General features: G+C 44.4%; 1 pseudogene; it reads left to right on the top strand.

Annotated features, from left to right (window-relative positions):
• Positions 1-3,843: 3,843 nt before the first annotated feature.
• On the top strand, positions 3,844-20,476 carry LOC141941936 (D-beta-hydroxybutyrate dehydrogenase, mitochondrial-like; annotated as a pseudogene).
• Positions 20,477-25,346: the final 4,870 nt, after the last annotated feature.

The raw sequence follows: 25,346 nt of genomic DNA, 5'->3' as shown, positions 1-25,346 counted from the left end.
ACAGAGGTGAGTAGACATAAGAAGAGGCAAAAAGATAAGAAGGAGATCAAGGGCAGAGAAAAGTTACACTGTCTCCTCCCCTCCCTTGTATCTTGATTTCTACCAGAGTTATGCTGGACAAAGATCTGTGCTTAAATGTCCTGTAGCAAGCTCTGCTCCTCACAGCCACTGACCCTCTCCTCAGGAACTAGGTAAAAAGCAGATATTCCTCCCCTGAAGTCAAGCTGGAAGTCCTGAGTGCACCGGAGGAGGACAGTCCATCCCAGTTCTCCTTTATCATGGTCTTTTCTGGCCATTGCCTGAGAACAAACCGGCAGTCCTTTAGAAATGCACTCTGTTTTGAGGGTAGGGACAACGTGGCAACACTTCCCTGCTCAACAAAAAGGTTACAGCACCATTTTTTCCAATTTGCTTTGGAGCAATAACTAATAGAGTTAGTAAGATCTGAGCAGTACTTTTTTCTAAGAGGACCCTAATCTTAAATACCTTAAATCCGTAGTTTGGCACTTCTGGAAATGACCTGATTTTCCAAAGTGTGGAAGAACTGCAGCCACTGTGGTCCTCAGGAATGCAGCATATCTGCTTATCTAATCACCTAAGAAGAGATTGTGATGCCTCTGAAAATCCTGTTCTTCAGTTTTTAACCGTAGCAACTTGTTATTTCACACTGAGAAACTTATTGGGTGACCTAGAGGAAAACCTTAAGCGTAAGCTTCACAGGTTGCCGTTCCCAGAAAGGCTCTCAGGAGGAGTGGAAGATGCCTGAGAATGTTCTAGGTGCAGACTTGTCCAGAGCCTCATCGGTACCAACCTCTAAGCATCTTACATTTCCTCATCTACTTCCTCAAAATCCAGACCTTCGCTTAAATTTGCTACAGGTAAACCACAACTGTCTTGAATTACGTAAGAGGTAGAACACATTAAGATAGAGATAAAAATGTGGTGAGTTTTTAATTAAAATGAGTTCTAAAGATGAAAAGGGGATTTCAGAAACTAGACAAAACAGTCATAAATTCAATATGAATATTAACACGTATGCATGTGTATGGGTGTGTGTATAGACATATGTATATATTTGAGTTAGGAACAGAATAATATAAATCAGATGAAGGTCATTCCAACAAATAGAGAAATTCTACTGGAAATACTCTGCACTGTAGACCTAAGTGGCCTCATTTACTGGACTAGGTGGTCATGAAGTTGTTTCTAACTGTGAAGGATACAGTTCTAATCCATAACTTTCAGCCTAAATTATTCTGTTGCTCTGACAACATACTGCTCCTGTTCTCAGATGGGAGCATGCCACATTTGTGTGCCACATTTTTAATATCTTTTGAAGTTTATTTGGAACAGAGACAGAGGTTAGTTGGGTCACCTTTTATTCTACGGGAGAATGGTTTTGTCACTGCCTGTGATCTTTGTGCTGTTAACGGGACACGAAAGCTGAGAGAGTAGAGACTGGCAGACGTGGAGGAGAGGTGGGTAGGAGGCATGGAGGAGGTGAATCTGGAATCCCTCCCTATCTTTTTATGCTGGAGGGAACCAGACAGGGAAGCTGGCTGGAGGACAGGCTGTTATCAACTCTTATGATTTTGAGGGTTGCATAATATTTTTTAAATGCAAAGACAAAGCTTTGTGACTCATGTAGTTGCAGGAGATGGAGTGATCTTTTGAAGGCTATAAAAGGGCAGCATCTCCCAGTGCGATGGAGCGTGCTCAAACAAATCTTACTGAGGATGAGTGTCTGGATATCCTCTTTTGGGTTTAACCATTCCACTTCCTACTGTGTCTCCCAGCAGCAAAGCATAACCTCCTTTTCCAAGACACCTGATGCTTTAAATCCTATTACACAATGCCTACAGGAGACCTGAGTAGTGCAGAAGAGAGAGCACTGACCAACTGAAAGCTAAAGTAAATCTAGACAGATGGGCAGATGACAAAAGGCACGAGTGCCTGGGCCTATGGAAAAGAGATTTAAACAATAACTATTCCCTTTCTCCTTAGAATGTCATTCAGAACACTCTGTGGGTGCAAAGGGATCCCCACGCAAACACGAAACACAGCTGACTGCAGGGACCAGGGCCATTTCTGGAGACGCATGGACATCAGGGCGCCATCAGTTCTGAAACCCCTCTCCCACAACCAGGTACAGGGCCTGTTTAAGACAAACTACTACATGTGAACAAGGCTGACTGTGGAGCTACAGTGATGCAAATTCAGCAAATATTTATGACTGTGCATGTTAAGTCCTGCTGCTTCCTCCGCTGCTGTGTATGTCAGTGAATGACTCCAGCCCCTTTGTATTTTTCACAAGCCAATTTTAAATCGCAATTAATAAAGGCATCTGGTTCTTTCAACCATTTCATTTTACTCAGAGGAGACAGACATGACATACTATCCCTTCCAGCAGCTGCTTGGAGAGTTTCTCGGACGAAAGAATGAGCAGAGAAAACACTGCCTAATCAAATTTCTCCCACAATCTTAGCTCGCAGGGATCTTTGTTCAGCAGTGTAAAACTGTCCTTTTAGCCTACAAGAAACAGACCTTTTTCTCCACCAAGGAGTGTTTATAGGCACCCTTGATATAACATAGCAGATGCAGACCGGGGCCATAAGGAACCCACATCAATTCGATGCTGTAACCTTACATACAACAACTATAACATAATAACGTGGCTGTGTTAGAAAGCGCAATTTCACGGCTCTGGAAACACTCATGATGCTTTCATTTCATACCCTGTGGCCAGTCTGTAGTGATGGGGTGTGTGAAACCCAGGTGAGCGGAGAGCTTAAACTCTCCATACTACCTTCAGCACTGGGTTTTGGCACAACCCAGCTCCCTTTTGACCTCCCAGATCCAGCCGATGGGCCACCGCATGATGCTTTACAGCCTGCGCTGACCTTTTCCAAACAAGCCACGAGAAGCACGGTGGGGAAGAGGTCCCCCCTCCCTGGTGGGGAGAGACCCGTACCAAGCCCCGGGCTTCACCGGGATGCCAGCACTCCTTCCCACTGCTGCTCGGAGGGGCCGGGGACCAGTCAAAGCTGGGCCCCAGACCCCCGTCAGCCTGCGGTGTTATCTGAAAGGCAGATGCGTGCCCGGCGTGCAATAAACCAATTTTAGCACGCTCAGGAGAGATTGTATTTATTCAGGCCTGGGCGCTTGGTGGACTTCTCCACAAATCAAGCACACCATCAGCAGGTCTGCGTGCTCCTTTTATACACAAAAATCAGACGTTAGTGCTTTTCCAAACATGCCTGTCAGATCCTGATCGGTTAGTGATTAACATACAACACAGCTTACATAATGCTTCTACTACTGCACATGCTCAGGGGAAGGGGCTTAACCTGGGCAGGGGTCTTTTTGACCTGGGGGGATGTTTTTTAGTATTATAATGAAGGCAGTTCACTTTCAGTTAGTTTAATTGCCAAGAAAAGGAATCCAACAGCCACTTTGCCAGGTTGTCAGATAACTCATCCTCAACACAATCCCCAACATTCTCTTTACGGTCCAGGGCGTTCTCCTTATTTCTAGGGCTTGGAGAGCAAAGCTTGTTCTTGATGAACTTAGCGCTCACAGTCTTGCTCGACCAAGCCTCAAAACCCCGTAATTGTCCCCATAATTGTCCCCAGAGGTGCGGTACCTATAGGTACTAGCACAATTTCTAGCCATGGCTACTAGCCCATGTGAGCTATACCCTATCCGCGGGGCCAGGGCGGTGCCTGCGGCTGCCGCTACCGGGGCGGGGATGGCGGGCAGGGCGCTGCCTGCCCGCCTGCCTGCCCGCCTGCCCGCCCGCCTGCCTGCCTGCGGCCCACAGGGCGCGGCGGCGGCGCGGGCAGCATGTGGCCCGCGGCCCCTCTCCTCCTCCTCCTCCTCCGCCTCTTGCTGCTGCTGCTGCTGCGGCCGTGGCGGCGCGGGGCGGTGCCGCTGGAGCCGGCCGCCCGGGCCGTGCTCATCACCGGCTGCGACAGCGGCTTCGGGCAGCTGCTGGCGCTCCGCCTCCACCGCCTCGGCTTCACCGTGTTTGCCGGCTGCCTCTGCCCCGGCGGTGAGGGGGCGCGGCGGCTGCAGCGGGAGGCCGCGGCCGGCCCCGGCCCCGGCCCCGGCCCAGGCCCAAGCCCCGGCCCCGGCCCCGGCCCCGGCCGCCTGCGCGTCCTGCGGCTCGATGTCACCCGCGCCCGCGACGTGCTGGCCGCCAAGGAGCTGGTGCTCAGCCACCTGCCCGACCGAGGTGAGCTGAGCTGAGGCGAGCGCGGCGCGGCGGGGCGGCCCGTGGGACCGGCGGCGGCCGCGGGGGTGCGAGCCCCGCGCTGGGCTACCGGCCGTTCGCGGCCCCCGCCGGCCGGAGCGCCGGGGGCACCCGCTTGCCTCTCCCCCGCGCCGGCGGGGCTGGGCCGGCAGGACCGGCGGACACGGAGCCCCGAAAACGGTCCCTCGGCTCGGCGGGGAGCTGCCCGAGAGGCTGTCACGGCGATAGAGTGCACTTCGCGTTTGCTAGTAGCCATGGCTAGTAATTGTGCTAGTACCTATAGGTACCGCACCTCTGGGGACAATTATGGGGACCGTTACGGGGTTTTGAGGCTTGGTCAGCAAAACTGTGAGCGCTAAGAAGTTCATCAAGAACAAGCTTTGCTCTCCAAGCCCTAGAAATAAGGAGAACGCCCTGGACCGTAAAGAGAATGTTGGGGATTGTGTTGAGGATGAGTTATCCGACAACCTGGCAAAGTGACTGTTGGATTCCTTTTCTTGGCAATTAAACTAATTGAAAGTGAACTGCCTTCATTATAATACTAAAAAACACCCCCCCAGGTCAAAAAGACCCCTGCCCAGGTTAAGCCCCTTCCCCTGAGCATGTGCAGTAGTAGAAGCATTATGTAAGCTGTGTTGTATGTTAATCACTAACCGATCAGGATCTGACAGGCATGTTTGGAAAAGCACTAACGTCTGATTTTTGTGTATAAAAGGAGCACGCAAACCTGCTGATGGTGTGCTTGATTTGTGGAGAAGTCCACCGAGCACCCAGGCCTGAATAAATACCTCTCCTGAGCGTGTTACGATTGGTTTATTGCACGCCGGGCACGCATCTGCTTTTCGGGTAACAACAGCATGTGGCTAGGGAGCACTGTCACTCATGGTGCCAATCGCAATTTCTGCTGGCAGTAATAACAATATTTTCTATTAAGAAATGCATTGGCACTTGGCTAAGCAGTACACAAACTGGGGCCTACCCGGAGATGCCAACGGGGAAAAGTGGGTGCTCCCATCAGTGCTCCACGGGTGAGTGTCACCCTTCTGCCAGGAGAGGAGATCCCGCAGCACAGGGGTCCCTGGGATCCCTCCCCAGATATCCAACAGCAGAAAACCGCAGGGAAAGTGGAGGAGAACAATCATGCACGTGTCAGAGGCGGTGGGAAGGTGATGAATTTCTGGGCATGATTTGTGAAAGGGGGAATAAAGAAAGGCAACGTAGCGAGGGCAGCTGCCGCGCCGTACCAAACCAGCCGCTTCTTGGTACAACTGGAGATTTGTCAAGCTAGTCCCTGGAAGGGTTACTTAAAAGGAAACCCGTCAATCATCCGTTCCCCTGGGTGTATAGATTTTTAGCTTGCAGAATAATTGCAGACAACCTAAATCCTGGGTTATCCCCTCAGAACACTTGACACAGCGCAGGTAATGGGGCCACAGTTACCTCCTTTCCCACTTGGGCTGCAGGGTAAGAGTCACCCAGTGCAACACTGGGGAATACACTTGGCTCAGAGCAGGCTTACTCAGGCTCAGAAGTAAGGTTCCCTCAGAATTACAGACAAACAATGCCTGCTCACTGAGGGAAAACAAGCGGAGAACAAAGCATGCGGAATGATAATGAAATGCAAGGCCTCTGCCTGCCTCCATCATTAGCATGTTGAGAAGGGGATGAAACGGGAACTGAAGTAAGAAAAATGTAGATGCTGCTCATTAAGTACGTGTATTTATGGTTGATCTTGACCTTATCTGATTAAGAGACAGAGCCTTCCCCTCTCAGCCTCTCTCCCAAGCTGCAGAGACAACACAGATGACTCACAAAAGCCCTTATGGGCTAGCTGGGGACCGGGTCCCCTGAAAATCTGGATTACAGATAATTTACGCTGTAATTCTGGCAGTTTATGAAACGGTTGCGTTCATGCTGTCGTGTAGACTCTGGAGTCCACAGTTCAGCACTAACTTGCTGGCTGTCCTTGCTGCTCATTGGCATGTGGACCCACGCCTTCAGATCAAGGCAAATCACACTCGAGACATGGGGGCTTGCTGGAGGGGCCAAGGAAAGACACGTGAGCACCACTGGTGTTGAAATGCAGCGCACACGCAACGTCTGCGCGGTGGTTTTCCTGTGTCAGTCGGGCCTTTACACCCGTAACATGGGGCTGGGCACACGCATAGGCAGAGCACACGTTTTATGAAAGCCTTTTTCCATTGTTGGTCAGCTCTTCTGCTGCAGCATTTTGAGGGTACTCAGCAAAGGCAGAGAAGAAAAAGTAATTTTATAGACCCAAGTAACACATACGCCATTTGGGGAAACTCCCAGTTATCAAGTAATCTTCCTCCTAAGTTTATTAAATAAAAAGGAACAAAGGAGTTATTTTAATGTCTGATGTTAGTGGAGTAAATACCACAAGTCTTCTTCATAGTTTATGAAATATAGGGGAGTAAGTATTTTTAGCTCAAATGTAAAGAAACTGTGAGGATACTCTACTTTAGTAGAGTCTTTAAGCAAAAGACTTAAGTAGGAGTGTTCCTTCTTGGCACCTCTGAAAACAGACGTGTTGTTTTCTTTGGTATTTTAACTTACAAAACCAGTTTCAATTTAACAATTCCACTGAAGGTTAGCTCTCATATTAATGAGAACAAAGAGCAGGTGGTGAGTCCAGAAGGCTGTTTTAAATAAGCATTGGACAGATTAAAACATCGGCTTTTGGTTTTTGCACAAACAATTCAAACTGATGTAGTAATCCAGTGGATTGTGCTGAAAGGTCATAGTAGAACATAGATTATTTTACTTCAAAGCTGTGAAAACATCCACCTTTAAAATAGTTACTGGCAGTGTTTAGTATGTAATTTTTAGCTTGTAAGTACTGTTGGACAGCTCTGTCTCTGCCTCTCCCTCCCTCAGAACTGGGTAATTCTACTCAGCAACTGCCCGTAGAAACTGAGAAGAGGCATCTATCTCTGGGGATCTTTAGGCATTTGTTGGGGATTGTTCCCTCTCTGCGCTTTGTGCCATTTTTACTACCATCACTTTCACTCAGGTACCAAAGATTTTAAGTATGTCACAGCAGCGTGCTGGACTTAGAAATTCAGATCACTAAAACGCTCCCGTATCATTCCAAAAATGGTCAAAAAGAAACCGCTTCAGCAATCTCCAGGTTTAATGGTAGGTATGCAAAGGCTATGCATTCCAAACTAAAACCTCAGAAGATGTACCAAAACAGTGAGAGAGCGGCTAAACAACGATTGCTTTTTGCATGCTGTGTTTAAATAGTTCAGAGTAAAGCCTCGTAAATATTAAATATTTATTCTTTATTATTATAGTATCATCCTTTCCATGGACTGTACATCTTGGACAAGTATGACTTTTTTGAATGTCAGACATTGGCAGGTAAGTTGTCTTCCAGATCTGACTGATAAACCAAAAGTTTGTCTTTATCTTAAATCTTTCATTGTAGTTGATGAAAATACATGTTTTCGTGTGTTTATTATGTCTTTATACACTATTTTCATCCTCTCAAACTTGCAGAATGCTTGTTTCTGCTTGTATTTGCATAAAACCTGTTGATCCCTCTCAGGATCACATACTTTTGTTCTAGACCCGATATACAGACAAAGTAAGAGAGTCTCTCTCCTGAAGAGTGCACCATCTACAATGGAGGACTCTCCAGACAAGAAGCTGGCAATGAACAGGGGCTCAGAGAGTTCAAGTGCCTCCCGAATCTTGTTCTTTGGCAGATTTAAGTCACTTCAAACCTAGGCCCAAGTTGAAGAGGCTGCAGTTCTACACTGTAAAGCCTGTATATTCTGCCTAGAGTCCCAATGAAAAACCTAACCACCTAGTTGTGGGCTGCACTGGACGTGAGAGTCACACTCTCCCACCGACTCGGTTCACTGCGTGGAAAGGCATGAGAAGTTCCTGCTTCTGGGAGAATGAGTCCAAGAAGCCTCACTCAGCAGTTGCTGGTGGCAAGGGAAGTCATGGAGGAATACTGTACTCTGGCATTTTCCTGGGCCCGGGATAGTAGACTTCTAAAAGACTAAAAGATAAAAGACTTTCTGCTTTAAGTAGACTATTCAGTACAGAATGTACAAAAAATGTGTGAAATTGCAGGAATAAAACACAGTACTCCCTACACCTTCTAGTTATGCTGTAACCATGAGATAACTAACCCAAGCTCCACCTTGTCTTCTCTCTCTGTTATGCAAGAGTAGAAATCCAAACTACTGGTAACAGACCTAGCTGGACATTCTGCCACTTCATAGTTTGTTTCCTTGTAAACATTTGTTCTATTCTAGACTGTGAAATTACGTCAGTCTGAAAAGGATGGCAAATCGGTTTCCATGGTATGTAGCTCATTCTCTAGAGCTAACTAACTGTCCCTCCATAAAAATCTGCTGGCTTTGATGCCTTCCTTTTTCTTTATCTGTTTTTATGGCTTGTGCACCTATTACGATGTCTTTCTAAAATATTTAGAGTCCTTTCTTGCTTAGAAAGAAGAAACTTCTTGCTCTTGCACATTAAAGCCAATAAGAAGTAGACCAGGACTTTGATTTGCTACTCTCTTAGGCTCTACAGCAAACCTCAGTATTTTTCTGATTTTATTCTGTTTGAAACAGGAATTTCTTTTCCTTTCCTTGCCTATTGTGAGTGGGTGACATGTCGCTAGCTGGGAGGGAGGGATATTAGTTTAGTCCTACCTCCTAATCCAAGGTTATTGAGTACTCTCCTCCACTTAATTAAGGTTTTCTCTTCATGGAATCTACCCAGCAGGCCCATGATATCATATTTTAGCCCAGACTTCCTATACTCATCCTTGCAATGAAGACAACCACGGCGTAATATTCCGAGCAAAAGATGGTGCCTCATGAATGTACGTGTGTAAAACTCAGGAGTCTCAGCTGCCCTGCTACCACAGACACCCTGCATTGCCACAGACACATTGGTTTGGTCCTTCTCTTCGTTTTTCAGTAGGAATATGGCAGATCACACTCTCCTGCCTTTGGCTAGTTTCCTTTAGTATTGGACTGGAATCTTTCAGGAAAGAGCCTGTCAGGTTTAGATGAGAAACTCCAAAGATCAGTGATACCAAGAATACATGTTTGAGTTTAGAAAATCTGGCTGAATTCAGGTATTATCTGTGTGTAGGCACCTACATAGAAATGGCCTGATTTTCAAAAGGTTTTGCAAGCACACAGCTTGATTGACTTGAATAGGAAGAGGAGTTTTAAGAGTTTCTGGAAAAAGGTCAGGCATCTTTTGGGCCTAAATAATGACTTTGGATACGTGCCTTTTGGTCAACATGTCTTGAAGTAGAAATTATCTGGGAGGTTATGTGAGTGTTCTTCTCCTGAAAGCCTCACTAATCTTAAATTAGGTTTCCTGAAGTGATTCTTTAGATCCTCCGCTGTATCTTTTAATTTTTGTCCTCAGCATCCATTTTCCCAATACAGAGATCAGTGAAAATCTCTTTGATGGCCAGTTATGCTTTCCAGCTTATTTATTCCCTGCCTGCTATAGCATAGTCTAACACCCCTCTTCCTAAACTGTGCTGGGACTGAGTTCCGTTTTGACAGTCCGAGTAATTTTTCCCTTCCAGATCAAACATCAGCTGCTTTTTCCTAATGTGTCTGTGCATAGACACTGAGGAAATGCAATGTCTTTCTCCTTCAGCTGTTCGATTCTTACTTGTGCCTTGTCGTTCTAAAGACTAAATTTCTCAGGTTACCTGAGCTGCGTTTGTGTAAGTAAATACACAATATATTTTGTGTGCACATTTATAGCATTAGTTTTTACCACAAAGATATCAGGAAAGGAAAACCAAAGCCGATTCAGGTACCCTGAGTAGGTAGCTGGGCAAGTTGTTTCTCAGGAGGTAGGAAATTCTCTGAAAAAATGGCATAAGGGAATATCACAGTAATGAATAATGAACTGTTTGTTATTTGATTCAACTAAGCAAAGTGGCAGGAAAAATTGTGGAAAATATCAGAACATTTCCTCTTCAGAAATACCAAAATGTTCTAAGAAACAGTATGTTTCACTTGAGGGCAAACAAAATGTTTTGACCTGGCCCTAAGCAAAATCTCTTTTTATGTTTTACTTAATCTTCTCTTCAGAAAAGTCAGTTTCATTTTAACTCAAGCCAGTTTTTCTTCTCTTGACTTTGGATATGGCCACTGCACAGAAAGAAGGGGCCATTATTCTGTGAACTCTGCCTGTTTATACACACAGGCTGGCCTCACCACTAACCACCTGGAGTCTTTGAGGCCCATGAGGCAAATGGCTGGAGAGAAAACTTAAGCCTTGCAAACTAAATTCTGTGTTTCACAGTTTAGAGGAAGAGGAAGAAAATTAATTGTCTGAAGTTTAATGGCTGTATTTCTGAAGCCCTAAGGAATTCAGAGGTGTGTGAAGCAAGTGTTTTTGCTGTGCTGTGCAGGATGCAGTGGCAGAAGCAAAATGATGTTGATTTTTTTTTAATTAGAAAAGGTAAAGCTGTGAAGTTCAGGGAACAGCTTTTACAGTGATGCCAGGCTTTAGTCTGTGTTGTGTTAGAGCTAGGTTATGTAAAAATAAACCTGAGTACAGAGACCTCCAGCCTTAAGTAGAAACAGATGGGATCTGCAGCTACTCAGTCCATCTGTAGGCCAGATCATATGCAAGTACAAAAATATTGATAATTAGCTTTTACAGAGGACTCTAATCCATTGATCCGGAAGCATTTTACAAGGAGGTGAGTCCCACAGGGCTAGTTCCATTTTAAGAAGGAAAAATAAAGACACAGAATGATGGAAAGGCCTGGAACAACAGGGCAGAAGGAAGAAGGAAGTCTAGGATGACCAATTCCAGCAGCCAATTTTTTGGTCCATTTCCTCTCCTCTGTCCACTAGCATTTGGGGCAGTGGAAAAAAGGTGAATACACAGGAAACTGCTGCATTACTAGGACAGCAGTCAGTCTGCATCTAAAGTTAGAAGAGAGGTCCAGTGTCAAGGATTGCTGTGTGACAGACTGCTGAATAAGGATTTATTCTCTTTGGAGGACAGAGTTATCTAAGCTCTGTGTGGTAAATTCCTGGATTTGAGTGTTTTGTTCTGTAGATGAGACATTCACTGAAAGAACTTTGTTTCTGTTTAAACACCAATTTAATTATATAATGCAAGTAGTGTGTATATGTTAGGAAAGCTTACAGAGTTCTGCTTTGCAAATGAATTCCAAAAATTGTCTGTTTCAGCTTTAACTATTGTTGTGAATGAAATCCTGTATTAATAGTTCTTGGCAAGGCTCTGGAAGGACCAAGACACCATGAAATCATCGCAGTAGCTTTGTCAGAGAAGATCAGAAAGAAGAGAGTTTAGCCCAAGGGTTTCTACAGCACCTTCACCAGGGTAACCAAAGGTTCCCCGAGAGTATCTTTGCCACCATGGGTACAGGAGGCTACAGCTGGGTTGGCATCACACACATGCCCCAGACCCTGTGTCCAGAAGAAGGAAGAGAGGCATTGTTACCCACTCTGCCTCACCAGAAACCCAGGTCTGGAGATCCTGCAGAAGGCATGACAAAACAATCATTTGCCTCAGACATGTATAAGAACTCTTAAAAAAAGTGCATAATAAAAAATCAGGCTACTCTATGTACTTCTTAGTTACACCGCTGGTCACCCTAGAAATACCCTCAGTCAGGATTTGAGGACAGAAACAGGAATGTTTTCAAACACACCATATCACTCACTGCTTTTCCATACATCTACAGATACGTGCTCTGAGGGCAAGAACAAGTGAGCATGGCTTAATCGGCGTTTAGTCAGCATGTCAGCTCTAAACTGTGAGCGCTCTACACTTCAGCGGAAAAGCATTTCCAACAACTGAGGTTATTAGCGCTGCACAGTGCTCACACAAAGTGTTCTGTGGCTCTGGGCTAAAGGGCTTCCACTTTCTGGCAGAGGGTTGTGTCAGAACAAGCTTTGCTGCTGATAAATTTCTGCTTGTAAACACTGGAATATTCCTGCATTTCAGTGGGCTGGGCTTTTTAGCACCAAAACCAGTTGTTATTTGGAGAATAGAGTTGTTCAAGAGTACAAAATCAAAAAAATACTGCAGCCACAGACCTTACTTGGCTACTTTACCCAGTGCTGCACCCATGTACCTGATTCCGGCTGATTTCAGGAGGAATCGAAGCTCAAAATCCTGTCAAAGGAGCCAAGACTTAGGCTCCTAAATTAGTCAGGAACTTTGAAAATATTACCCTTTATCCTTTAGACTGCTTAATACAATTTTCACAAAGCTGCTCATAGCACATAGTGGGATTAAAGGAATTAAAATATCATGGTACACCACATTGGCAGTAAGATGTAGTCTCCCAGATCATGTTATTCATAAATAACTTAAGACGACTATAAAGTGAGTGATTATTAAATAGCACTGAGACTTAGATAGCCCAGATAATGGCCACAATTCTGTTTCTTCATTAAACAAAACATGCCTGCACTTACAAGTAGAAAGGACAAAAAGATAACACAACTGAAAAGTTGTTTCCAAGGGTTCAAATCACTGGTGTTGTTTCGTTGTCTAATGGTGGTGGTTTTGCAGTGAAAAATGCTTGTTGAGACATTGCTCTTCCGTAGGTTTCTGGGGGCTTGTCAACAATGCAGGAATATCAACATTTGGCAAGACTGGGTGGCTGTCTATGGAGAAATGAAAAATTTGCAGATGTGAATCTCCTTGGGAGCATCAGGACAACCCTGGCATTTCTTCCACTTCTAAGGAAATACAAGGGTAATGCTAATCCACTGTTATTTAGAGTTGTAGAATAATTAGCTTACTATAATCAGTGTAATGTAGCATCTATAAAAGAAGCCTTAATTGTCTCTCATTGAACTGAAATGACAGCCACCTCCTGTGTGGCCTGAAAGAGCAACTTGATCCTGAAAAGAGGGTAAAGTTTTAAGGGGAAAAAATACTCTTAAAGATTCTGTCTTTACAATAGATAGAAAAAGTCATAACAAATAATGAATTATCTCATTGTTTGACTCAAAAAAGAGAGAAAAAATGCTTACAATAGATCATTAAGCCCAGGCAAGACTTTGTGAGCACTGACAATCAGAAAACACAGAGATCCAATAAACTCTTGCTTAACTTCATTATTTAGGCTTTACTATTTTACTGTTTGGCAATTAGGAGAGGAAGGATGACCGTACAGAGGTGAACTAGAGACATCCACCTTCCAGTTCCAGGCGTAGCAAGATCCTCTCTATGACCTTGGGCAGGAAACTTCCAAGTATGTGAAACAGTTTGCATGGACCTCCGTACGCGTGGGCTTTATTCTTTCTCCTGAGAAGAAATAGTTCAAGTAGCCCTCTGCAGCATTGCAGCATGTCTCAGTTGCTTTGCCGTTTGTTCCCTACCTGTCCCCGTTTATATCTCAGAAACAAAGATACCCTTTTCCTTTCTCTCCCTTTTGCTTAGCTTGTCTATTGAAGTTGTAAGCTCTTTAAGGTGAGGATTTGTTCTGTGTGTATACAGCATCAAGCACAGTAAGGGCTAGGTTTCATCTGGAAGCCCCAGATGTCACTGTTACACAAAATGTTGGTAAGATAAAAGCATCTGCTTTTTGGATACCCTGCTTCCTTCTGCCTGGTTGCTTTTGGTTGATGATATTCTGATGCAAGAAAAAACAAACCTTTAAATACTGCAAGCTGGATGTGTTTTTGTAAAAGAATGTGCTATTGCATATACCCAGTGGGTGTGTTATGTGGCCATTACACAGCGAGACATTACTTTTTTCCTGTGATGTTCTACTTACTGCTAAAACTCTGATGCTGATCCACCAGAAGCATTTGTTTGACTTCGTGAATTGCACAGGGTTATTTTGAAGCGAAACAGACTAATTGTGTGTATGATATTAAGCACATGGATAAACTTTTAGAAGGTTTGGGTCTGGATGGCTGCACATACATAGTACCTTCGCTCAAAGGAACGTTCTGTATCTCACTCCTGGCTGTCAGTGCTGCCTTTATTAAATGCCTGCATTCCCATTTTCAAGTCCCATCTATGTAGGAGAGGAGACCACGGCACTTCTAGGAAGAATCCTAGGTTTCCTGTCTCCTTCCTTGCAGGAACAGCCAGGATAGCTAGAGCTCATGTTTTTGGGGGCAGCAAGTGACCTCTCCAAATGAAAAGCTTGAATTATGGATGTTAGAGCATTCTCCTGGGAAAGCTGGGTTTCAGTTACGTTAGGCAAAGAGAGAAGTTAAATGATGTGTCCCAAATCCTGGGTGTGTGCCCCAAATCACCCACTGGCTAAAGGAGGCAGAGCTCATCCTACCATCACTTACCCAGTAGCTGTGTTCTGAAGGAAGGGGCTTACTGCCATTTTAGGATGAGCACCTGTTCCAAGAAAAACTTCAAGATTATTAATACTTAGAAAGGGAGGTATTTCCCTCCAGCCTAGAATTTAAGCATCCTACTCTGAGAGGAACAACATTTCCCCATAACTTTTCCAGCTGGCTAGGCCAGCCGATGTAGCATCTTGATCAGCAAGCTGGTAGTTGTTCTCCTGTTACTGTATACAAGATTTATTCCAGACGCTGTGTAGGAAGGCAGGGGGCCTAATTCAAAATGACAGATTTCACTGTGTTCCCGTGATACCCTTTTGATATCCCACAAGCCTATACCATTTGGTCTGATCTGGGCCCCAGACGTTACCTGCATCTGTGGCAGCAATAGGGGTGCAACTATGTTCTCTGTATTGTTAGCGACGAGGCCGTCTTCTCTTTCGCCTCTGGTATTTATATATCCACATTCACACATTTCTTACTATGTGATAGAAGTTTACAAGTAAACAATGGAAACGAACCACAGCCCAGTGCCTCAAGTCAGAAATCTCTGCTATTTAAGACATGCCTGCACTTGGCAAGAGTTACAAAGGGGAAAAAAGCAGCACGGATGACGGAAATTACAAGCAAGGCGGTGTAGGGCTGCACACATTTTGTCAAGTCACCTTTCTCTGGTGAAGCTTGTCATGGAACAGTCTGATTTTGACTTTACCTGCACAGCTGTAAGCCAGGTCTTAGTGCAGAGACATCATCAGCGCAGTAAAAATGGTATTAGTAGTCACACAGCCACCGCAGGGAAAATCACCTCCTCTTCTCTTCTGCAGTCCTTCTCCCATGACTAGCATCGTCTTTTATTACTATTTGTCAGTCTGAAGTTTTAAGGGGACTGCTTTGTTTCCATCTCTTTCATCCTGCCTCAGACTCAGAAGGAATAAGCAGCACGTCGGGAACGTGTTACACTTTGTCTAGTCTAGCATCTGTCGCTGGATGGAAGGAAGATTTTTGTGTGAAGTTCTCTGCTTAACAGAGCCGAGTGCACTTCTGTGCTGGGACTGCACTCACACAGCCCAGCTTTGGCATACTGTGTGTTAAAACAGCATCATGCTGAATACCACGTTATTAGCAGTTCAGAAGATTCAGGTAAATCAATTCTATGTTAAAGACTGAGAGTGAAGTTACATTATTTGCACTCTTTTCTCTGCAGGACGTATTGTTTTCATGTCCAGCATTATTGCCTATTTTTCTCTGGGAAATGGCATTTATTCTATGACAAAGGCAGCTATTGAAAAATTTTGTGATGCTCTAAGACTGGAAATGAAGAAGTTTGGTGTCCGGGTAAGTGATGTAACAAGTAGCTGTTGTGTGAAACTCCCTGCTATTTCTAACATTGATTTCTTTATGAGAAAGAGAGACGTTTCACTCCTGAAACTTCCTACAGAGCTGAAATGCATCTTTGAGTGGGGAAAGAAGCAAGCGACTTGCACAAAGAATACCAAACAACGGTGTGGGGGTGGAAATTTTGGCCAAGGAAACAAGAACAAGCGCATGCAAAATAGTATCTAATCTTGTGCAAAGTCAGCTCCACGCATCCAAATGACAAAGATAAAGATCAGAGCTGAATCCATGGGTGCAGCTTCCCCTTGGAAAGAGGTGGTTTCTTTGTGGCTGATCAGTCAGCTGGAAATCACTGACAACAGCAGACCTGGGTGATACTTGGCGTTTCTGAGAAGCTGTGGGATAGCATGTCTTCTCTTTGTGCCAACACTGCAACTTCCACCCTTTCTCCACATCCTCTAGAGTGGAGAAACTTTCAGAGACAGGCCTGCCTGAGCAGTGCCACGCTCTGTGAAGAGCTCGTAACGGTACCAAGTAACTGAAACTTTCTCTGGGGTGGCTGTGGGAGCAAAGAGCCCAGATGTTGAGTGCTGTGCAGAGAGAAGGAAGGCTTGTCACCTACCTGAGGGGTTCTTTCTTCTCTCACAACATCAGCGCTTAAAAGCTCCTTCCTTTTTGTGGGAACAGCTACACTGCAAGAGGCAGTATCATGCAGAGTAATCATGTTTTTATTCCCTTAACCTAAGAGGCTCTAAGAATGCTCTTAGTGCCTTGTCTAAGCAACACTGATAGTCAAACCTGAAGCTTAGATTTCTAAGTAGCTTCACTAGGCTTTTTCCTTGGAGTCACTCCACTGCTTAAACACTCTTCTCAAACACTAAAAGTCTTCCCTAGAGGATTTACATTGGTGTACTCTACGTACACAGATTTACAGCATTGTTCATAAGTTTTGTGTTGGAAGAAATTACAGCTACATGTCTATTAACTACCCCTCTCAGATAAATATAAAATGCTATAAAATGCAAGTGATTTTACACATCCTGATCCCACACAGCATGATGAGGATTTCAACCAATTAGCTGAGGATAATCTCAAAGGCATGGAAGAGCTTAGTTTAACAGGTTAGCTCCTCTGGTCGTTTTGGGATTTTTAAAGTTCCCCCACCCCCAGAATAGCCCCAGCACACAATACAGTGAGCCAGGCCGACAAACATTTCTGGAATATCTATGAGAGTTATTTTTCTGTTTCTCACTGTATGCAAGACACTGGCTGGCATGTGCCTGAGAACCTACCCTGCAGAGAGCCTGAAGAATACACAGTCCCTCTTCCCTGTGCTCCCCTCCCCTGCTCTGTCATTCCCTTGGTCCTTTCAGGAGAAAGTCGCCCAGAGATGGCAAGGAACAGAGGGAGCTATGGCTCTGTCCCACTGAATTCTGGCCAGGCAAGCTGGCTGCCTACAGGAAACAAAGTATGTGTCTTCCATTAGAAAGACTATGGAAAATCAAGGAAGGGAGGAAAAAAAAAAGTATGCTGTCTCCTAGCCAAGTCCAAAAAACTGCAAAACATGAAGTTTTCAAAGCCCCTTTGTTTAAAAGAAATATGGGAAGCTTACTATTGGCATTAGTTTGGCTAATAGTGAACACTTTTGAAAATAGCGCTGTTTTGCTGATCGAGGATGCCAATTAAACTCAGACACCAGAGTGAAAAGAGTAGGCTTATTTTACTGTTAATAATTAAAGGATATAACCAAGTAATACAGAAAATAAGCAATAAGAAAAATACAGACTAGTACACTTAATTATTACCACATACCATTAGTTATAGAAAATAAGAATAAGCAAGGCAATGCACCTAATCATTACTACATGATGTGGAGAATAAGTGGTTAAGAAAGATCCATCACCACTTGCACACGTTACAAACATCCAGACCCTCAGTCGCTGGGGAGCCCCGGTTACAGCGAGGATTTGGAGAGTCTTTCCTGGCAAGTGGGAAGTCCTACGCAGTGCGTCCACCCGTAGGTGAGGCATCCAGAGTCGCAGCAAGCGGGTCCAGCCTTGTGTACCAAAAATCAGCAAGTCAAAATGACTTGCACCTTTTTTTTTGAGTGGAAACAGCAGGTTTCATCCTCCTGTTGGATTCCACCCAAAGCCTGACCAGGGCTTGGGGGGGAAAACCAAGGTAGTTTCTAACAAGGCCACTTGGGTTCTCAGCCTTGAACAAGGCTAAACGGAACCAAGGGAGTCTCTTTGTCTACTTGCTTCTGTTCCCACAAAGTTTCCAACAAGACCAGACACCTGGTTTCTCAGCCTTGAACAAGGCCATACAAGGAAAGTTGGATACATTCTCAGGACATTTCATCCTCACTACTGACTATATTTTGTCTAAGCTACATCTTTCACTAATGAGCATACATATTTTGTTAATGATCAGATACTAATAATAAATGCTAATGGTAATACAGATTTTACTAATTAGCAGATACTAATAATGGATAACGTTTGGTTGTGAGGTTCATCTGAGGTCAACTTTGTTTCAGGGCCTATTATTCAGGCCCTAGCACTACAAGCACCCAAGGGGAGGGCTCTTGAAGATGCCCGGTGACAAACCTACCCGAGGCAGCATAAGATGCCCCTGGCGATGCATGCTGTCTCTCTGCCGGAGCTCACCCACATCCCTTCCAGCTCCCCACGTACAGCACTCGCATCTCAACCCCTCTGGTATGCAGTGCGCCGCTGGCCGCTGGCCGAGCGCAGGCACGTGCCCGCACCGGCACGCGGGTGGAAGCTGCTGGTAGATGGGCTGGGTGGCAGATTGGAGACATTAAAGCTTTATGTTACCACAGATTTTCCAGAGAACGCCTGCCAGATCCCCAAGTCTCTTACAGAGCTCAGCGCCGTTTTGCCTCCCCTTGTGTTCTAGTCTTTAGAAATCAGGTCAGTTAAATGCCACGGAGCTTTTAATGTTGCATATCTACAAATAGTTTTAACGAGGCTTCTGATAACTGAGGAAAAGCGTGCATACTGTGAGTACTCAGCCTGCTCTGAAATTCCCCAGAAGCCTCAGAACAACAACACACGCAAAGAAAACAGGCAGAGCAGCAAAGGATTTCCGTGCTTTCAATTTAAATCCACATGCCCAGAAATCTATGGAAATTTGCTAATGACTCAGTGAGAGCTAGGCCAGGACCTTTGGTCCCCCTCTGTACTTGGCTGACAACACCTGTTTTCCTTTTAATTACACCTACTTGGGGAAAACAGCACTTCTTTCCCCAAGACCTTCTAATTTTCTTTGACGTCCTCCTTTTCTCCCAAATTGGGGCAAAAAATTACCAATTGTAAGATTCGCCACTGAGTGAAAAATCCAAAGCATTCCACTTTGGAGACATCAAAGTCATACTGAAGCACTTTGTCTCAGTACTGTCAAAACATTTATACCATTAAGCATTCTATAAAAATCAAAGATGCACTATTGCATTCTGTGAAGGTATGCTGAGTAGTCAAAACAAGAATATTATCATCAGAGTGAAATGAGGAAGTCAGAATAAAGCACCTCTGCAATCTTAAACGTTTCATGGGAATATATTTGATTTCAGTCAAGTTTTCAAGGTTAAAATTTCAACAAAGCAGCATTTTCTGGAAGAAATCTGTTTGCAGAAAGCTTTTGATCTGTTTTACTGACTATAGTATTTAATTGAATTCGGAATGACTGATTGCATCTTGATAAGTTTTACGTCTTGCTTTTAGGCCTGTATTATTCAGCCAGGAAATTATGCACGCTCTACAAAAATTCAGCCACCAGTCAGTGCCGAAGAGATTTGGAACGAACTCAGTGAAGAGGAAAAGGCAGATTACAAGAAGGAGTATGTTCAAGAGCGGGCAAACTTTTTCAACAGCATACTCGGCGAAGGAAGCACTAACGGCAATGAGGTTGTAGATGCTATGGTAGATGCTTTAATGTCTCCTGCACCCAAGGCACGTTACATGGTAGCAAAGCTGAAGGAGAAAGCACTGGTGTTTGTGTGTGCTTTATTCCCAACTGTTGTGATGGATTCCATTTTGTCTTATGCTCTGAGCAAAGTAAAACGTGCGTAGCCAAGTTGGTGCTGTTCAGTGACTCAAGCCGGGTGGTTTTTTAAGCTGTGAAAGCCAGGGCTCAATTTAATGCCCCCAGAAATACCAAGTTACTGTGTTAGAGACATGATGGAGACAAAACGGCGCATATCCCACAGGGCAACTGCACACCTGAAATCATTACAGCAGAGATGAAAATACCTTATTTGTAGGAACCTGAGTAGTAATTTATTAGGGATGATGGGAAGAGGCTAATGGAAAAGTTAGGAATGAGCACTAGACCTTGAAATACTTTGAATAGAGTTAGGTGGCTGTAGAAAGTTAGGAAGAGTTGAGTAACAAAGTTGTAATATGGAAACAGTGTCTTGTCTAACTACAGTTCAGCACTTTTTCAGGTGTTGATAAATCTGTAACAAAACCAGTATGTCCTGGACTTTGGAAAGTAAGTAGCAAATGAGTATTCAATCCTAAATAAACTCTATCTTTTATCTAATGTCTGGATTAATCAATGTGCTAACCTATAGTCAGAGAGCTAAACACCAAGGTGACAGACACCAGTGTGCAGTAGCAACCTGTAGCTTAGAAAGAACATACGCAGCCTGGAGCTCTGTTTTTGCTACTATTACAGGGAATAAGGTCCAATGAAAAAAATATCTATTAACATCAACAGGAAAACTTTAGTAACACCTTCTAGTGGAAGGTGTCCCTACTCATGGCAGGGGGGTTGGAACTAGATGATCTTTAAGATCCCTTCCAACCCAAACCATTCTGTGATTCTACAAGATTAATTGAACACAGTGTCTTCATTAGCAGTCTCCTACTAACCGTTGTGGAAAAGATTGCTGGTTTACACATACACAGTTTTAAATTTGGCTTGGTTGTGGCATGGCACAAAATCCAAGAACTCTGGGACCAAAAGATCCCAGAAACCTGGGATTGACTGTGGTGACGCTGGTAGATACAGGACAGCAGCATGGAGCATCAGCCTCCCCCATGCCAGGTCTCCCATATCAAACCGAAGACTCTGCTATAAATTGACCTAGTTAACTTCTTGGTCTGAACCAGAAATTGCATCCTATACCTGGGAAGTCTTTCCTAATCTATTTAATTAGAAAGTTTACTTTCTCTTTTGGTGTGTAATTGGGCAGCCTGAATCAGAAACATAAGTGAGATGAGCAAACAGACTGACTATTCCAGGTCCTCTCCTGATACACCCAGCAGGGGAACAGCCATCTTACTGCACCCTTTTTAGATTGTGGAACATCTTACTTCTCTTCCCAAAAGCTGGACCCGTCCCTGGAGCTGGCATTGGTAAGAGGACAAGCCAGGGCTCCCATCTGTTCCCCTGCCCATCAACAGCAAGATTATCGGATGATTATCATCCACTCTCCTCATTTAACCACAACTGAGGAAGGCCAAGCAAGGGAATAGGAACAAGGCTTATTCCAGCTGAACAAATTGATTTCTTATATAGGAATTCCCCGTGCTTGACCTCAGGGATTTCAGCAGCCTTACATTGCTTTGGAAGAGTTGCATTCATGCTCCTAGCCATTCTTTGTGCAGATTACACTTCCTTACAGTAAGTAGGGACTGAGCAGCTTTGAAACCCAGATGTTTCTTCATCAGGCCCAGGATACACACTCTTCTCTCTGCCTCAGAGACAATGCTGATTTCCATCGCATGGTCTCCCTTCTGTTTGCATTTCTAAAAGCTACAGCAGTTAAGTTGTTGCCGAGAGCCAGGACCACCAGAAGAGCTGCCTCTCAGATACTGACAACGTGAAATACTTTCAACTGAAAATTCCTCCTTAACTGGCTGTGTGTGTGGTGAAGCATGTGATCAATATTTCAGTTGCCTCATGTAACATCAGATGAGCAACACTCCAGAACATTTATTCCTTGTCCTTGAAAACTAAGAACTTGCAGTGTGTAGTATCTCACATGGGATGCAGTGACAGGCCGGATGAGAGCAGATGGGACAAATGAAGGCAGTTTGTATTTTCAATTGCTGTCTAACATGTCAGCATGGAAGCTAACTGAAAAATAGCTACAAAATTATTATCTTTCATCTTCCTCCTCAGCTTTTTAATATTATGATCTGCATATAAAGAATTAATCAAGAGCAAGTCAGAGCTTCAGTTATTAACAGGCCTGATGCACTCCCACTGAAAGTCATCTGGAATCCTCCCACTGAGTTATATGGGCTCCAAGGCACAGTGTTAGACAAGTAAACCTTAAAAAAAAAATAGCAGGAATGATTTCAAAGTCCCTGGGTTTAATAGCAAAGAGGCCTTCATAAGAAATGATGATGAAAGAGGTGCAGCACTGCCTCCTGCACAGGTTTTGTAGGGTACAGAAGTTGTGGGATTGGTAAGAGAAGCTTTTAGTGAACAAATACTGCTAACCAAGTCAGAGATGAATTCTGAGGACCCCCAGAGCTGTTGGCTCTTCAGCCGAACTCCTGCCCACCTATGTGTCACTGGAAAGCTCCCCCAACTCTAGGGATCCCAGCCCTCATCCTGGCCCATGTGGTACCGGGGGAGCAGATGCTGGGAAGTGCACAACTGCTGGACTGCCCCACCATCCCTTTTGTTACTTTGCCACATCGTTGGGTGAGGAGCACCTCCCTCTTACCCAGCAACCCTGAAATCACCTTTACCTCCAGTCAGGTTAAAGGGCTGAGGCGTACAAGAAGCCTGTACTTACAACATCTAAAATAAGCAACAGTTACAGTGTTTTAGGTGACAAATAAATAAAAGAGAAAAAACCCAAAACTCTATTGACACTACTCTTAAATCTAAAATACTCCTCTCCCAATACCCAGCTAACCTGCTGCAGACACTTTCCTGGGATTGTTTTACTATACAGCATTCATCTCAGATTGCATTCGACAGAGAACTTGTTGGCAGAACTCATTAGCTTTTATCACTACTCGTCATTTATAAGCCCTGCTGACAGTTTAGGAAAAATTTAATTTTTCCCTTGAAAACAGTCACCACATAAGAGATGCAGCTTTCCTCCCAAGTCTATTCTCCAGGGACACAGTATCAGGGACCTAACAAAGTACGTAAGCAGACATGATACTACCATGGGTTATGGAGGACTCTGCTAGCTGTATGAACATGCACATGGATTTTACAGAGGTTTGGCCAGGAGGTGAATTCCAGCCATTGTGGGGCTTTCTTACTAAGCACTTACATCAGTTATTTCATGAATCTTCTCTTCTATGCAAGGGCTTACTCCTAAGAGTGCATGTTAATTGGCAGAAAGAATGAGCATTGGTTTTGACGTAAGCAATTACAGAAAGAGTATAAAAGAACAAAAAAGTTAAGCTAAATCAATTTAGTAAGTTGTGCATTGATCTGAGTGATATTAACAGCTTCATACGGTGTCATCAAAAAAGAAAGCAGAGCCCAGGAAATACACATGTAACACAAGGAGTAGCAGGGTATCACCTACCAACACAGTTTTGAGGTGGTTGCGCTGCTGTGGGAAACAAAAATCATCTCCAGAAGTTCATTGTTCCTTCCAGGAGACTACTCCCCTAACTTGAGAGGGCACAGCTTGAGAAATGGCCCCACGGCAGCTCCCCAGCCTGGGCCGCAGGCTGTTCTGGCAGGTAAAAGAGCTGTACCTCCGCACTCACAGTCGGTGACGCTGTGGGCATCGCCACCAGTTACACACCCCCCCGCCCCGAGCAGCTGCAGCAGCACTTCACTCCCACTGCAGCGTTACGGATGGGCTAGGCAGAGGGTTTTAGACACTTAGCATTATTAACACCCTGATTTGATCTCATGCTTCTGCAGTGTAACTCACAGCTAGCTGCAACAATCCGAACAATTTGCAGAATAAGCCAAATGTGTAAATTTGTGTCATTCTCCCAAACTGGCAAATCTGAACGAGGAGATTTGGGTGTAATGCACCGTGCAGCAGATTTTTAGCATCAGAATCTGGACAGATAAGTAACAGCAATAATTACTTGGGCAGTAAAAGGCTTAAGTGAAAACCATGCAATCCCCAAGCACACCTTCCAGCTGAAGTCAGCACAAGAGTCCTTCCAGAGGTCGGCTGTGGGATGTTTGTAGCATCCTCGTGCTTTTACAACGACAGATAAAACCCAGCACAATACAAAGACAACAAGTGATACTGAGGATGACAGCTATTATTCCACTTGTTCCATACAGGGACTGTGCAGTGCTGTCAGTCTGGCACCTTCTGCTAACACCAAACAAAACTTCACAGCCTTTATATTTCAAACACTTTGAAGCAGCTGTTTGGCGGTGAAATCTTTTCATGTGTAATTAGACCATTTTGGAGCTATCAAGTGAGCATATCGGTAATGGGGGCTTTACCCATCATGATGAAGCACGTATGTTGTAGGAGCAATTAAGGTGAATGTTTAAGAGTCTGTAAAACAAGGGGAAAACATATATGCACCTCAGTAATATATGCTCTTTGGAATAATTCTGCTTAGGAAATAATTTACTACTGATTACCTCATTATCAGATGCTGACACAGTAGGCAAAACCTATCTGCTATGGGCTCCACAAACCTCTGGATAGCATTGCCCTCAGATGAAGACTCAGGTGGTCTGGACCAAACCATGTGAGAAACAGTGTCTCTGTGCTGTGACGTGTTTCCCAGGTTCGGCTCTGGAAGCTCTAATCTCCAGCTACAAGGCTCCACGGAATGTTCAAAGCTCTGGGCAGTTTACACCTTTCCTTCCTTAATGCAGTCAGTTACATTTTTAACACCACCATCCCACTTGTATTCCTGCATTCGCTTGGCACTGCTCCAAAACTGAGCTGTCAGCCAAAAAGAGCCCAACAGCTTGAGGCTGCAGACGAGCTTCTTCTCTGGCAAGCTTTATTTGTCTCTAAAGGCAGGGAATACTGTGAGTTTCTTTAATAGGATTTTGATCCTATTTATTTTGGAGATGTTGCAGTACCCTAATACCAGAGCAGCAGTCAAGCAAGGCAGAGATGCTCTGCTCTTGAAGCTACGTTGCTCTGAAATATCCAGTATGATGTTCAGCTGTTGAAAAAAGGATGTTTTGCTTCTTGAATCATGGTCCTCGTTATCACTCTCAAAGAGCTCACGGAAAGATGATCACCGTGAGAAAATATATCAAGCATAAAAAGCTAAATATCCCCCCCAAACACACACACACTTATGCACACATCCACACATGGGGTGAAATACCAAGTACCCACACTTGTCATGGCCTGGTTCCAGAGTTTCCAGAGTTTCCATAGTCAAGTCACACAGGTGTTTCAGACAGGAACTTCAGTTATGTTTGTGCTGGACTAAATTTCAAAATACATGTGCTAGCTTTTCTAATGTGCATTTAATGTGTGCTAC

This window comes from Strix uralensis, chromosome 3 (genome assembly GCF_047716275.1).
Source record: "Strix uralensis isolate ZFMK-TIS-50842 chromosome 3, bStrUra1, whole genome shotgun sequence".
Lineage (NCBI taxonomy): Eukaryota > Metazoa > Chordata > Aves > Strigiformes > Strigidae > Strix > Strix uralensis.
This window is presented reverse-complemented; position numbering and strand designations above follow the sequence as displayed.